This window comes from Triturus cristatus, chromosome 7 (assembly GCF_964204655.1).
Source record: "Triturus cristatus chromosome 7, aTriCri1.1, whole genome shotgun sequence".
NCBI classification, from domain to species: domain Eukaryota; kingdom Metazoa; phylum Chordata; class Amphibia; order Caudata; family Salamandridae; genus Triturus; species Triturus cristatus.
In genome coordinates this window covers 111,297,674-111,312,788 of record NC_140590.1, presented here as the reverse complement: position 1 = coordinate 111,312,788, position 15,115 = coordinate 111,297,674, and the positions used below count along the sequence as shown (strand labels likewise).

The following is a 15,115-nucleotide window of genomic DNA, read 5'->3' as shown; positions in this document are numbered from 1 at the left end:
TAAAGACTTATAAAGGTCTCTAATATCCTTAGGACTGTGTAGCTCTCTACATCTATTTCTGACATATGGAATTTTGGCAGCCTTTACCTTGGACCAGTGCTTACGTGCGTTAGATCGCAAAGGAAACTGAATATATTTTTCTACGTGCTATTTGAAAGGAACAGTATATATACACCTATTGGCTAAGCTGTTATAGCTCCTTGGATTTTTCTAACCTTGAGAGACGGCTGAGAAGACTACAATTTTTATTCACACCATTCATTTTCAGGGCTAAAGAAAAACTGAAGAAGTCCTATGCGGACGAAACGCGTTGGCTACTGGATTTTATCTCATTGATGTATTTCTATTTGAGAAGATATTTAATAAAGAACAAATGAAGAAAGAAAATCTCGACATTGGAAGTTCTTACATATTTACATAGGGACTGTGTTTACACAATTTACATAATTAATTTTCAATTATTTCATTAATAATAATTAACAACAAATGATTAATTAATTTAACATAAATTACTTTCCACCCTTTACCTCTATAAACTTCACAACCCACATCTAAAATTAATACCGCAATCTCCATAATTAATTTTCAATCAATTAATTATTAGCTAATTATTAAATAATCAAAAATAAATTACTTCCCACCCTTCACCCCTATAAACCCCACAACCCACACCTAAAATAAATCACATGATTGCTATAATTAATTATCAATTTATTAGTTAATATAAATAACAACTAATTAATAATTAATTAAACATGAAATACTTCCCACCCTTTACCCCATAAAAACCACAGCCCACACCTAAAATTAATTACACAATTCCCATAATTAATTTTCAATCAATTAATTAATATAAGTTAATAGCTAATTATTAATTAATTAAAGAAATTACTATCCACACTTTAATCTCACTAAAAGAAATCACACAATTACCATAATTAATTAATTAGTTAATATATATTAAAAACGAATGATTAACTAATTAAACATAAATTACTTCCCACCCTTTACCCCATAAACCCCACAACCCACACCTAAAATTAATTACACAATTTCCATAATTAATGTTTAATTAATTAATATAAATTAATAGCTAATTATTAAATAACCAAAAATAAATTACTTCCCACCCTTTACCCCTATAAGCCCCAAAGCCCACACCTAAAAAAATTACACAATTACCATAATTAATTATCAATTAATTAATTCATTAATATTAATGCACAACAATTAATAATTAATTACAAATACATTTCTTCCCAAAATTAACACCATAAAATCGAAATTAAATAAATAGAAAATAATCATTAATTTATTATATTTAAATTACTTCCCACCCTATTCCCCTATAAACCCACAACCCGCTGCAAAACTAAAAAATGCGAAATGTAATTAAAATAAAATTCATAACTACTAAATATGTAACACATATATTAAAAACATAAACAATAGTTATGCAAAAAAGCATACATCACAAACATTTAAAATATAAACTAAAATACATAACACTATTAAAAATCGATGTTTTAAACAACTATATCTTTGCAAACAATATTAATGACTTCTATATTTATTAAAACAATATTTCTTACCTTAAATTTGATATTTCTGAATCACGATATTTCCAACTCGATTTTTGTGTAAGTCGACATTTCCAACTCAATATTCCATCTCAACACCGGTTTTCAACATGTGTGAAGCATGCCATTGCAGGCCAGTGTCTGCACACTGGCACCCATAGTAGTTTTTAAACATGTGTCAAGCCTGCCATTGCAGACCGGTGTCTGCACAACAAGCTTCCAGAGGCCTCTCTCACTGCAACTACTTTGCTGCCCAATTCTAACTGGATCTGCTCTGGACCTTGCTTTTGGTCTCTGCTAAAGTGAGTCCTATCCCGTAAGGATTAACACTCAGGAATTGTCTCCAAACTTCAAGAAGTGAGACTTAGCAACTTTTTGCCAGCTTTCTGCCTGGAGAACCAGCAGAGACAAGGGGCGCCTTTGGAGTGACAACCGTCAATGTTGAATCGCCAGTCAGCCTCAGCTTGACGGTTTGCCCTCCTGAAATAAAGGACTTCGGGGCATATTTTCAATGGCCAGCGATAATTATTGCTGGCCGTGCTTAGCGATAAATTTCTTATCGCAGGCTGTCTCTGGAATTTATTGCCCTGGTAGCGAGTTATTAACAACGCGTTTCTCCAGGGCGATAGAAATTCCAGCGATAGCGAGGTTATCGCCATTTTGCAGGGAACATCGCTGGCAAAATGTCGATAACCTTTCTGATACGACCCTGTGGTCGTATCAGCATAATCCACCCCAGTCAGGATTTTAGCAGATGTTAGATTTTGGCGAAAACGGCCTTTTTTGCCAAAATCTAACGTCTGCTAAAATCCTGTGGGCTGCCTTATAAATATTGCGATGTGAACATCAGCGATATTTGCAAGGTAGTCCATCCGGGGTACGCCCAGTGACACCCACTTTGCATCTCATTAGAGATGCAAAGGGAGGTGCTGGGAAAAAGGGTGCTAACATGCGATTATGCATGTTTGCACTCTCTTGTAAATAGGGCAATAGTTTTATCTCCGCTTTTTTGGATTTTTAAGTCAAAAAAGCGGAGATTAAGCCCTTGTAAATATGCCCCTTCATTGGTACAAAACACTGATTAGTATTCGATAAATGTTGAGGTCTTCTTGGGCACAAACTTCCCCCACTCGCAGCTTTTTTCAACTTTGTTGACAACTGTACCGGGACCCTATTCTTCAGCCAGCCATTGTTATTGAGCCCTCTTCGGATTCAGATTGCGTTGCTGACGACCACTTTTCCTCCATAAAAGTTGGAAGGTAAACTTTCCACTGGGACAAACCTGGTCCCTGTACCTGTAATGCAGTCTAAAGCCATTGGTGTTTCCTTTTGTCTTTGACCTGGTCTAGAATGACCAGATGACAGTGGTTGACACTTTGTGCTTTTTGGTTCTCTTTTTAATTCAAAATTGAAAAATGTCTCCATTTCTACTTTCGATCATTTTGGTGTCATTTTATATATTAAAATGTACTCTATATTTCTAAATTGGGTTTGGATTTTTCTTGTGTTGTGTTTTCACTTTATTACTTTTTGAGTACTGCATAAATACTGCACATATTGCCTCTAAGTTAAGTCTCATTGCTTTGTGCCAAGCTAGCAGAGGGTTAAGGACAGGTTTATTTAGTGACTCTGGTGGTTCATCCTGACAAGGATTGCAATTATTATTTGAAATTGATTTTCATTGCCCTAGCGTAATAATCCAATTTCTTACAGCTAATAATACTGACAAACCACATCTGGTATTTTGTTAAATTCAATTGTGCGTGGGTATTCCAGGCACTGACTTCGCAATGTAGTTTAACACAGTGCCTTGGAAACCCACCTCTGTAAAATAATTTCCAAAAGATGTCAAATGTGAAGATGGCAACAGATCTAAAAGAACCTGGACACTGACACAGCCAGCACACACCTCTCCTCTCAGGCCATCCAGGATCAACAGTGTAAGAAATTAGAATACTGGTTGAGGGTGTGAGAAATCCTACTCAGGCAGCAACCACAATATTTGTCAGGGAGAATTTGCAAGAAAACACCAAATTAACCTGTGTCAGCCCTCGATAGCATGGGACAGTGCAGTCAGGCTTAACATGGAGGAAATGTGTGAAGTATTTGGGCAACACCTCAAACAGTAACACTGTGAAAACATATCACAAAAGGGATCTTACATGAGTTTAGAAGAATAGAGTATTTTCTGATAAACAAAACAAGACCAAAATGACAAACATCCAAGCAATAGAACCGGAGATATGCAATTTTTAAGTTTTTAGTGAAAATAACACCAAAAAGCACAAATCTCTAACTATGGATATCTGATCCAGGACAAAGTCACAAGGTAAGGCTGACAGCAATGGAACACAGAAGGGCTACAAGAGGCCAGCTAGGCCTGCTGAACAAAAGTACCTCAATCCTGGTTGTTGAGTGTTGTGAGGTTCCGTGTCGAAGATGCGTCATGCAGTCAAAGCAATGCGTTGGTTCCAAAGAGCTGTGAGGCTGTGTTGCAAGGTCCTGCATGGTCATCGAGGATCCCAACGATGAGGGACTTGTGAATCAATGTCCAGAAACTAGGATGCATTGCCCAGTCTGGGTGATGTGTCAGTTTTGCAGAGCTTTAAGGCTGAGATCTGGAGTCCGGTGTCATTATTGGGCGACACTGGCATTGATGAGAGATACAAGGGTCTGTGCTGGTAAAGCTTTGCACAGTGGCGGTTCCAATGCATGCTGTGAGGTCGCTGTAGAGTGTTTGCCCTGGGAGAATCCATGCAGCAGAGACAATGCATCAGTTCTGCTTTAGAATATGCTGTGCAGCAGAGGAGATTCATTGGTTCGTTAGGATTCACAGATGGGCTTGCAGATCACCTTAATACCACTTCAAATGGTGCAGGATTGGGATGGCAGCACTTGGCATGGGTAAAACTCATAGATGGTAGAGTCCAGTTGCTGGTTTCTAGGTTGTTGGAGCCTTCTGTCCCTGAGGCTCTAGTCAGGAGGTTCTCACTCGGAGGGACGGGGGCATTTAGAAGGTCCAGCATACATGTCCCTTGGCGTAGAGGTCAGAGTAGGGTATGCAGTTCCTGTGGAAGAGGACCAAGAGGTCACTAAGAAGGAAGGGATACTCCAGGTAAAGGGAGGAAGGGGGGAGAGCTCCTATAAGGAGCAAGGGCCCTCACACACCCCAAGAGGTGTCATGCTTCATCATAGGGCAGCTCCTCGATTGGCTGGCACTGCAATGCCAAAAGGGCCCCGCAGGGGGATTATTTGCTGGAGGTCTGCAGTGTTGTTTGCCGAAGGACTCTGGATGAAGGGGTGTGATAGCATGTGCAAAATGAGTAGAGTGGGAGTGAGTTTGTGTCTAAAAATAGCTTTGTTCGGTGGGCGCTGATGCTATGGTTAAAAACCGACTACGTGAGTCATTGGTGGCTGGGAGAATTACACCGACTGCAGCTAAAAGTGAAGGTGAAGTGTGGGTGGTCAGTGGCTTCTAAACACATCCTGACATCCGAACATGTTTAGGAGCCATGAGCAGGAACAGCTACAAGAAGTTGTTCGCCCTCACCAGTGTTCAAGTTTCCGGGCCATTCAGGTTGAGGCCTTCCCAATATCCCTTCTAGGTTTTACCAGAAGGTAGATGGTTTTTATTCCCACTCTCTCTTTGCACCCTGAATTTCACTTTAAATTATGTGTCTAGGGACGGATCCTCTAAGTACACTGACTTGACCATTTTTCTTTTGCAGAGTAGATGAGGTTTTTCTCCCCCGGATCCTGATGAAATGGGGCTCATCCGTTTGGAGAATTGAGGCATGAAACATGTCAACTCACTGACCACCCGCACTTCACCTTCACTTTTTGCTGCAGTAGGTGTATTTCTCCTAGCCAGCAACGACTCACATAGTCGGTTTTTAACCCTAGCATCAGCGTCCACTGAATAAAGTTAGTTTGGACTCTTTTAGCTATTTTTAGACACACACTCACTCCCACTCTGCTCATTTCGTACACGCTCCCACACCCCTTCATCCAGGGGCCTTCGGCAAACAACACTGAATACCTCTGGCAAAGAGCCCCCCTGTGGGGCCCATTGGGAATTTCAGTGCCGACCCAACGAGGCGCTGCCCTATGATGAAGCATGACACCTCTCGGGGTGCATGGGGGCCATTTAGTCCTTATAGGAGCTATCCCCCCTTCTTCCTTCCTTTACCTGGAGTATCCCGTCCTGCCCTTCCCTTCCTTCTTAGTGACCTCTCGGTCCTCTTCCACAGGAACTGCAAACCCTATTCTGAGGTGTAGTCAGGAGGCCAGCCAACTATCTCTTGGAGTAACTCTGGTGGCCCTGAATTCAACAGATGCAGGTCCACCCCTTCTCACCCAGGCAGGAGGGCTGCAGGTTAGAATAGTAAGTCACAGACCTTCAGAGACGTAGTCCAGCTGAGTGACAGTCCTTTAAGCTGCACAGCAGTCCTTTTTCCTGTCAGAGTATTCAGAGGTTCAGATGTGTACTGAAGAGTTGGTGTCTGAGGTCCAATATTTGTACCCAGTTCTGCCTTTGAAGTGGGAGAAGCTTCTGGAGGTTTCCCTTTGAAATGCACAGGTTTCCTGCCTTCCTACCCCTGGCCCCAGACTAACTACAGGGGGAATGCATCCCTTGGTGTGCCCAACTCCTCCCTCCCATCCTGCAAGTGATGGCCTCTCAAAGGCACATCTAAGCTCTCGATTGTGTGTGACTGTCTAGAAGGAATACAAAAAAAACCAACTGTCAACCACACCCAGTCACGTGACCCAAAGACAGGCTGGCTGAAGCAGGAAAATGTCAACTTTCTTAAGATGGCATTTTTTAAATTGTAATTTAAAATCCAATTTCACCATAAAAGATGACTTTTTTATTACAATTCCAAAGACATGAAACATGAACTGGTTACCTTTTCCAATTTAGAAGTCACAGCCTATTATAATTAATAGTGTAACTTCAATGTAATTCTATGAGAGGAAGGCCTTGCAGTAATGAAAATCAAATTGAAGACGTTTTAACTACTAGGACATAAAAAACTTAACAGTACATGTCCTGCTTTTTAAATACACTGCACCCTCCCCTCTGTGCTGTCCAGAACCTATCCTAGGGTGACTTATATGTACTAAAAAGGATGGTTTCAGCCTAGCAAAAGGTTTCTGTTGCCAGGTGAAAATGACAGTATGAAACTGCACATTCAGGCTGCAGTGGCAGGTCAGAAACATGTTTGAAAGGGCTACTTAATCAGGTGGCACAATAAGTGCTGCAGGCCCACTAGTAAAATGTGATTTGGAGACCCTGGTTACATGCAGTACTAATTTACTAGGGATTTGTAAGTACATTTAATATGTCAATTGGGTTTAACCGAATGTCACGATGTTTTGAAGTGTGAACACAGGCACTTTAGCACTGGTTAGCAGTGGTAAAGTATGCAGAGTCCTAAGGCCAGCAAAAACAAGATCAGCTAAAAGGTGGAAGAGGAAGGCAAAACGTTTGGTAGGAAGACCTCTTGAGCCCAACTGATCTAACAGACAGCACAATCAATATCACGCTATAATGTCAAAGAAAGTCTGCCTGCACATCAGGAGCAGGTGGTATGTAGGTAAGTGCAGTTATGGGGGGAGTCAACAGACGATGAGGGAAAATAACATTAAAAAAAGAAAACACCTTACTTTGCTCTCGCCGCATCGCTGACTCAGCGATGCGGCGAGCACAAGGCAAGTGGTTTTCTATTTTTTATGTTATTTTCCCTCGTCTGCCAACTCCGCACCACACTTACCTGCAGTGGCTGCTCCTGCTGCACATGATTGAGGAGGCCATGCTGTCCTGCATGATACTGATTTGAGAACAAGTTGCCCACTGTAGAGCTTAGCTGAAAAGGGAAGGAGAGCAATGCCGTGGTATTTGCAATGGTCTATCTTATCAAGGGTTGGCATCTTCATTTTCATTGTTTTCCTTTTCCTCTCCCCTTTCATTCATTCCTTCCTCTCTTTGCCTGTTGTCCTGCCACTTCCTAAACAGCATACTGTCTGCCCTTTCCTCTCAATTTCTTCTGGACAGTCCTTCTGCCTGTAGTACTTCAGCCTAGTCAAGTCAATTTTCCAACCAGATTGACACTGCAAATGAGTGCATAACTCAAAGACGAGGGGGAGAAGGGCATAGAGAACACTTAAGTGCTTGCAACAGGATGTAAAAGCAGCAATACATATAGTATCTCTCATAGGGTTCAGGGTGGCACAAGCAGCTGCATTTTAAACCTAGCTCATATGCAGCCCAGGTGCTGCATAGATAGCAGCATTGCAGTCTTCACGGACACACAAAACAGATAGAACACTGGCTAGAGGGAAACATTTCAACACACAGAAAAGGGAACAACCAGAGGAATTAATAGGATGGCCGAAGGAACCACACTATAGGACAGTCATATTTGAGCTGCTCAAGCTCGCCCCTTACCCCACCGTACCCCCAACCTGTACTGTTCTTTTTAATGCACTTTGGTGTGGTTGTGAATTGTGCGAGGCCAGGAGAGAAACGCATGCAATTATGTAAAATGGCTTGCAAGGAGAGGAGACATGAGTGTGCGTATTTCTTTCAGTGTCTTGCACTGCCATCCTTTGAAAAACTGGTATGATGAGAGGGGCATGGTAGAACAAAAATTGAGCCATAAATCACAGCTCACCTCAATGAGGTAAAAATCTCAAAACCTGATATATGGTTTTAACGTTCTAAAAAAGAAATTAAGCTGTCCATCATACGGTAAACTATTAACTGTCATGCAGGCACAGTTAATGCCAACAGTAACCTATGGCACTGAAATAATGAAAGGTTGTGACATCCCTGCTTTGAACAAAATACAAACAAATGTCTATAAAAAAGTTTTGCATATCCGACAATGTGCATCACCTGCCCAGGTACGGCTAGAGTTTGGCTTACAAAATCAGGAATTTCGGAGCAAAGGCGCCTTCATTAAATTATGTTGGAGGTTAGGTGCCTCTGAAAGCGGGTCCATAGACCAACTATGCTGGAAAGAAATAGGCAGACAAAAAGAAAAAAGGATGCACGGATCCTGGGGTAGTTATTTAAACCAGGTGATAGACGATCTGTCTGTGCAAGACATTTGGAATCTCAGCATAGGGAAAAAGGCTTTTAACAAATTAATTAACACCACAATAAAACTCTTGTGTCATTCAACGGATGATAATACCTAACTGCTAGGACGGCACGCCTGGACGTTTATCAGTTCATATGGAAAAAGGAAGCCACAGGAATATTTATCAGCCTATTTCTCGCCTACCGTAAAACATCAATTTATGAGGCTGCGTCTTGGCATGTGGGAAACAAAAGATTTAATCCCAGCATGTAAGGATAAAAGTGATAAGTGAGACTTTGTGGATACAAATACAAATCGATTCAACATATTTTTTGTGTATGCCCGAAGTTACTAAAAGAACAGAAGACACTAATAAAAGCACTACTGAATAGTATGAACATACGAACGTGCAGAGAAACCGTATTCACCTGGCTTGACGGGGCCTCAATCCCTCTCGTATGCAGGGGGTAAAACTTTTAAATGTAATTGGCTGAAACTCCGTGGAGATCGCAATAGACTGTTACAAAGACAAGAGCTCCCAAATCTACATTTTAAACAAAATTTTAGAAAATTGATGTATAGAAGTATGTTGTAGACCAACCATGTAAAAATTCTACTAATGATTTTACGTGTTTATATAAGTATGCAGTAGTACTATTTAAATGTTATTGGTGTAATGTTTTTTTTTTTTAAAAGACCGATCACTTAAATAAATAAATCTGAGAGGGGCATCAGACTTCGATGCCAGTGCTTTGCTCTTCAGCAAAGTCAGCAACAGGTCCCAGGATATTGAGCAATACAAAAGCGAGTAGTGAACAGGAAGATGGCACAACAACTGTGATTGTGCAAAACTCAGTTAGATAACAGCAGTTGCTGCAGGAAACTCATCCTGCACCAAGACGAGAAGAAGGGAAGGTGAGTTTAATTTATTACCAACATATTTGGGGGGGGGAGCTAGAAGGAGCACAATCTATTTCTAAGTGCTATGAAATATAGTTTACAATTACAGCCTGGTCAGATTAAAGGTGGCCAGAAATGTGTCAGGTCCTTTCAGAATGGTGGTAGGGCTAGAATGGCACAGAATAAGTCACCTTAATGTATTAAGGGGCAGATTTACAAGAAGGTGCCGCAGCGTGGCACCGCAAGCCCTTTGGCCGCGCCACACTACGGCACTTTCAGAGCACAGGAATGCGACATATTTACAATGATATGTTGCATTCCTGTGCTCTCCCTGGCGCTGGCACACAAACTGCTTCCATGTGGCGGCGCAGGCACCCTTGCACCATGGTGCAAGGATGTCTACGTCATGGGGAGATAGTTTTTGTGCAGGAAGGGGCACCTTCCGGCACCAAAACAATGACTACAGGCATTTTCCTCTTTCAATGCATGCTGTAGAATGCAGCACTCATTGAAAGAGGAAGAAAGAAGGAGAAATTAAAACATTTCTCCTCGTTGCTCCTCGGTATGCCACCCCTAGTGTGGCGTTGCATACTGACGCAATTCGAGGTTTACGAATCCTCGTAAATCTGGAAATGTGTCTTGTTCCACGGTTGTTGCGTGGGAACACCCACAGCAACACCCATGGAACGCACCTTTCACGCAATGTGCTTCATGTAAAGGGGCCATATTTACAAGGACAGGAAAAGCCACGCAGGGTGTCTTTTCCTGTCCTTGTAAATATGGGACAGAGAAATGCACTGGCAGTGCGTCACAGAAAGTGACGTACTGGCAGCGCAAGGGGCTTGTGAATCTGCCCGTAAGTGTTTGTTTTTAGAGCATACCAGTCCTAGAAAATGGAATACAACTATCCAGTCCTGAAGTGAAAATGAACACTAAAAAGCACAACGCAACAATCAAAGGGTGTCAACCAGATCCAATAATGGATCAACTACCTGAAGGGCCAGATTTAAAGTTCGGTGGCAACCTCTGATTTGTAAAGGAGCTCCTAAATCTGGAAGAGAATCTGCAAGGGAGCATATTATCAAGACAGGCGAGAACATTTTCGCCGCTTGGCGGGAGAAAACTGCAGCTAAAACGGCAATAATGAGCTGGATAATATGCGCTATGGAATTCCAATTGAACCTCAGGTTAGATGTCCTTCACATCTAACCTGAGCTTCAATTGGAATTCCATAGCGCATATTATCAAGCCCATTATCACCGTTTTCTGCTGCTAAAGCGGCGATAATTTTATCGTCTGTTTTGATAATATGCCCCCAGGTTCTAATACTTGCGATGGAAATTTAATTATTCTTGGGAAAGCATGTAGGGGAAGATTGAGTCATATTCACGCATTGCAAAGCGGCATGGTGATCAACAGTCTTGTGTTGCATACATTGGAAAAACATAGCGCAGCATCGCATTTACAAAATATAGTAAACTGATGATGTAATTGGCAAGGCAAGTGCAAATAGGGTGAAGCTCACCCACTCCAAAGCACAATTTAGCATTTTGCAGCCGTGCACGGGCCCTATGGAGCCTGCTTGATTTGTGCATGTGACATCACTTATATGACAGCCTGAAGGTGGCCCGCGGAAGACATGTAAGTTTTGTAAAAGTTGCGTATATCATGCATGGAAAAATGTCATCTGACTCAGCTCGTGCCCAGTGTTTGCAGCTGTTTTCACATGGCTTTATGTTTTCATTCAGCGCTAGGTGGCCCAGCTGCGGATGACTTTAGTAGGTATGGGTTAGTGCACAATGTTACGGAGGTGCGCACGATACCTGCCTCGTAACGCACACTTAGCATATGTTAGCAGAAGTTTTGCGCTACGTTACGCGCAATGCTCCTTCTCAGCTTGCTCCCAAACGTGCTTTGACGCAAAAATTCTTTAGCACGTTTTGGACCACGTTACCATTAGTACTGCTTTACGTTGCATAGCGTCACTTTTGTTTACGCAGGTGCCTACGATAAACGTCTAGACTAGGGGGCATATCAACAACAACCGGCGATAATTATCTCTGAGCGCAGTTAGCGCTTGGATAATTATCGCCTGCTAGCGCCGATTTTTATCGCTGAGATAGCGTGCTATCAGCAACGCTTATCTCATCGGCGATAAAAATCCTAGTGCTAACTGCCTAACGTGAAATTATCGCTGGAAACCCAGCGATAATCTCACGTTAGCTTGTTGATAGGGTCTCACAAACTTAGCCATGATATCCACCTTCCATAGGATATCATGGCTAAGTCAGTCCTGAAGCAGGCGTAAGGAAAGTAGCGATAACAGGGGTTATTGCTACTTTTCCTGACGCTATGCTTCATAGCGTTAGGCTTGATGATAGGAGAAATGTCGCTTAGCGACATTTCTCCTGTCATGCCAGGTCAGGAACGCCCACTTTGCATCTCATTAGAGATGCAAAGCTGGGCGTTAGGAATCCTGACGCTAAAGCAAGGTTTCACGCGTTAGCGTGACCTTGCTAATCAGGCGATAAAATTATCGCCGCTTTTTGGCCGAAAACGGCCACAAAAGCGGCGATAATTTTTTAGCGCCTGCTTGTTGATATGCCCCTTCAATCGCCCCGTATCTGAAACTGCAAGTATTTGAAATGTGATGAAGTAAATATATAAAATGTAATGTAATATATATCTATATTTCTCACCAAAGTTCCAAAGAACAAGGAGCACTCACGGGTTGACACAAATCCAATTTATTGTTTTCAGGTTTGTGGGCAGGTAGACGCGTTTCGACACCCATGTGTCTTTATCAATGCCACTTCAGGTGAGTTTGTTACCATCGTTGGTTTTTATATCCATCAGCCACTCTCATTGGTTGATTTTCCTGTAGTAGGTGTATTTCATACAAGTGCCACAATGCACTTCTCTGGTTGAAGTACGTCCTGATTTTAGTTGGTGCTTGTTTGCACAGGGAACAATTCCACTCTATTTGTGTTCTTTTCCCCTCGCTCAGCCATTATTTCCACATCAGGAAAAGGCACACATGCAGGCGTTCGTTTTGTAATTTGCGTTCCAGGGGGCATATTAAAATGTGAAGTACGTCTAACATGGGCTTCAATTGGGATTCCATAGAGCATATTATCAAGCCCATTATCCCCGTTTTAGCGGCAGTTTTCTGCCGCTAAAGCGGCAATATTTTATCTCCTGTCTTGATAATATGCCCCTTGGTTTTTGTAAATGACAATTTGTATCGGCTTTCATGTCGCTCCATTTCGGCTCATGCACCCGCTTTGAAAAGAGTTCAGCTGCCAGCTAGTGACATTTGGTGGATCATTTAAGGAACGCAGCTAGAACTGTCTTGAGCCGAGAAGGAGCGACACGAAAGCCGATACAAATCGTCGTTTACAAAAACCAAGAGCGTTGTGGGACTTGTATGAAATACACCTACTACAGGAAAATCAACCAATGAGAGTGGCTGATGGATATAAAAACCAACAATGGTAACAAACTCACTTGAAGTGGCATTGATAAAGACACTTGGGAGTCGAAACGCGTCTGCCTGCCCACAAACTTAGGACCAATAAATTGGATTTGTGTCAACCCGTGAGTGCTCCTTGTTCTTTGGAACTTTGGTGAGAAATATTATGGTGTGCAGTCATTAGCACGCATGGATGCACCCGCTCTGAAAAGAGTTCAGCTGCCAGCTAGTGTCATGTGGTGGATCATTTAAGGAACGCAGCTAGAACCGTCATGAGCCAAAAAGGAGCGAGGAGGTGTGAGGTGAGAGGGCGTGGAGGATAATAGATTCATGGCTGGCTGCACAAATAATGGGCCAACACCACCACTTTTAGAGCGATGATAGAGGAAATATCCCTTCACTCACATCACTACAGCACTGGACTGTGGTTTGTAAAGAAATAAGTCCTGATCACTGCAGACTGCATTGGCCATAACTGCATTCTTTATTTGAAGGCTTGCCACAGAGGTCCTTGGCAATGAGCCGCTAGAACAAGGGTTTACTAACCACGTCTCTGGCCAGAGAAGGTGAGGCGAGGAGTTCATGCAGCCACGTGCCACCTCTGGGTGTATGAGTGTAGATGCAGAGCTAGCAAGTGATACCCAGAAAAAAGGGGGTAATAATTACATACCAGAGACCTGCTGGCTTTACCGACTCTCCTGAACAAGCATCGGCCACATGCCTTGGTAAAGGTCTGAGGGATTGGGCTTGGGTCCATGGAGGGATGAATAGCCAGCCCCATGGAGGACACTGCTCTGCTGCTTAGGGATGCTATTCGGGGTGGGCTCTGCTCTTACTGCTCGAATTTCTAGCTAGGATGTGGGAACAGTTAGGAGGACATGAAGAATCCAAACTTCATCTGAATATCTACAGACCTATGAGTCCCATTGACCATTTATTTACCTATGCCTCTTCCTACCAGTACTTCAGCTATCTCTCTTTTCAGGCAGTGGTTTGATAGGGATCTACAAATGATCTATTCAGAACCAAGAATCGCCAATATTGGTGAGATTCCATTGTCATTCACCTAATGTTTGAATCTCTAAAGATGGTACAGCAGCAGTTGTCATCAGAAGTTGACTGCAGTAGCTGCTGGCTCCCTGGCACTAAACTATTGCTGCTTATTCTTTTAAAGGGTATGCTTTGCAGATTTGTAGAGCATGCTATCACCCAGACGCATATCCTGGGTCTGAGCTGGTGTGAGCCTAGCCAAATCCAGGGCCTAGTGGAACAACTCAGAAAGCCAGGTCTTCAGCTTCTTGCGGAAATCAGTAAGTGAGGAGCCTCTCATGTGTAGTGCGAGGTCGTTCCATGCTTTAGTAGTGCTGTAGCAGAAGGTTCGACCATTGGATCTTGTTTTCCAAATGCATGGGATGTGTACATGCAGGAGTCCAGATGAGTGGAGATGTCTGGAACGTTTGTGAAAGCAGATGCAATTACTGGTATACTGGGTCAGTGTTATGTAGTGCCTTGAAAGTGGGGTCGAGGAGTGTGAATTGTGCTATTTTGCATATGGTGCACCAGTGGATCTTCTTCAGGTGTGATGAGATGTGAGTGCGGCATGGGAGGTTACGTTATTTTGGCCACAGAGTTCTGAATGGTCTGCAGCCTTCTGGTGAGTGTTTTAGTGGATCCCAGCATAGAGGTGTTTCCATTGTCAGGCTTGCTTGTGATCAGGGCATGGGTAATGGTTTTCTGTTTGCTGATTGGGAGCCATTTGAAAATCTTCCACAGCATCTTCAGGATATGGAAGCATGAGGCAGAGATGACGTTGACTTGGGTGGTCATGTCGAGTTTGCTGTTGACAGTCCCAACGTTCTTGGAGTGAATGGTGGGGCTGGGTGTCAGTCCTAGCGTGTTGGTCATCAGAATGAGTCCCAATGTGAAGTGTTTTCCCAAAGATCATGATTTAAGTCTTGTAGGTCTTCAGCTTTAGACAGTTAGTCTCCATCCAGTGGTTGATTTGAGCCATGTATGCATTGAACTTTATCCGGGTACTGGGCATCTTTTCCATAAGGGAGAGAATGAGTTGCACGTAG

The 15,115-nt window shown here is 42.7% G+C and overlaps 1 protein-coding gene across 2 annotated transcripts in view; it reads left to right on the top strand.

Moving 5' to 3' along the window:
• The window catches only part of LOC146808954 (chemerin-like receptor 1), a 130,492-nt gene that overhangs the window by 57,226 nt on the left and 58,151 nt on the right, over positions 1-15,115 (top strand). Inside the window, exon 1 of one of the 2 annotated variants that reach the window (XM_085615751.1) lies at positions 9,566-9,580. The exons of the other annotated variant lie outside the window; for it this stretch is intronic. The gene's annotated coding sequence lies outside the window, so the exon portion shown is untranslated. Of the gene's footprint in view, positions 1-9,565; positions 9,581-15,115 lie in introns of those variants that run through there. 2 annotated transcript variants of the gene reach the window in all.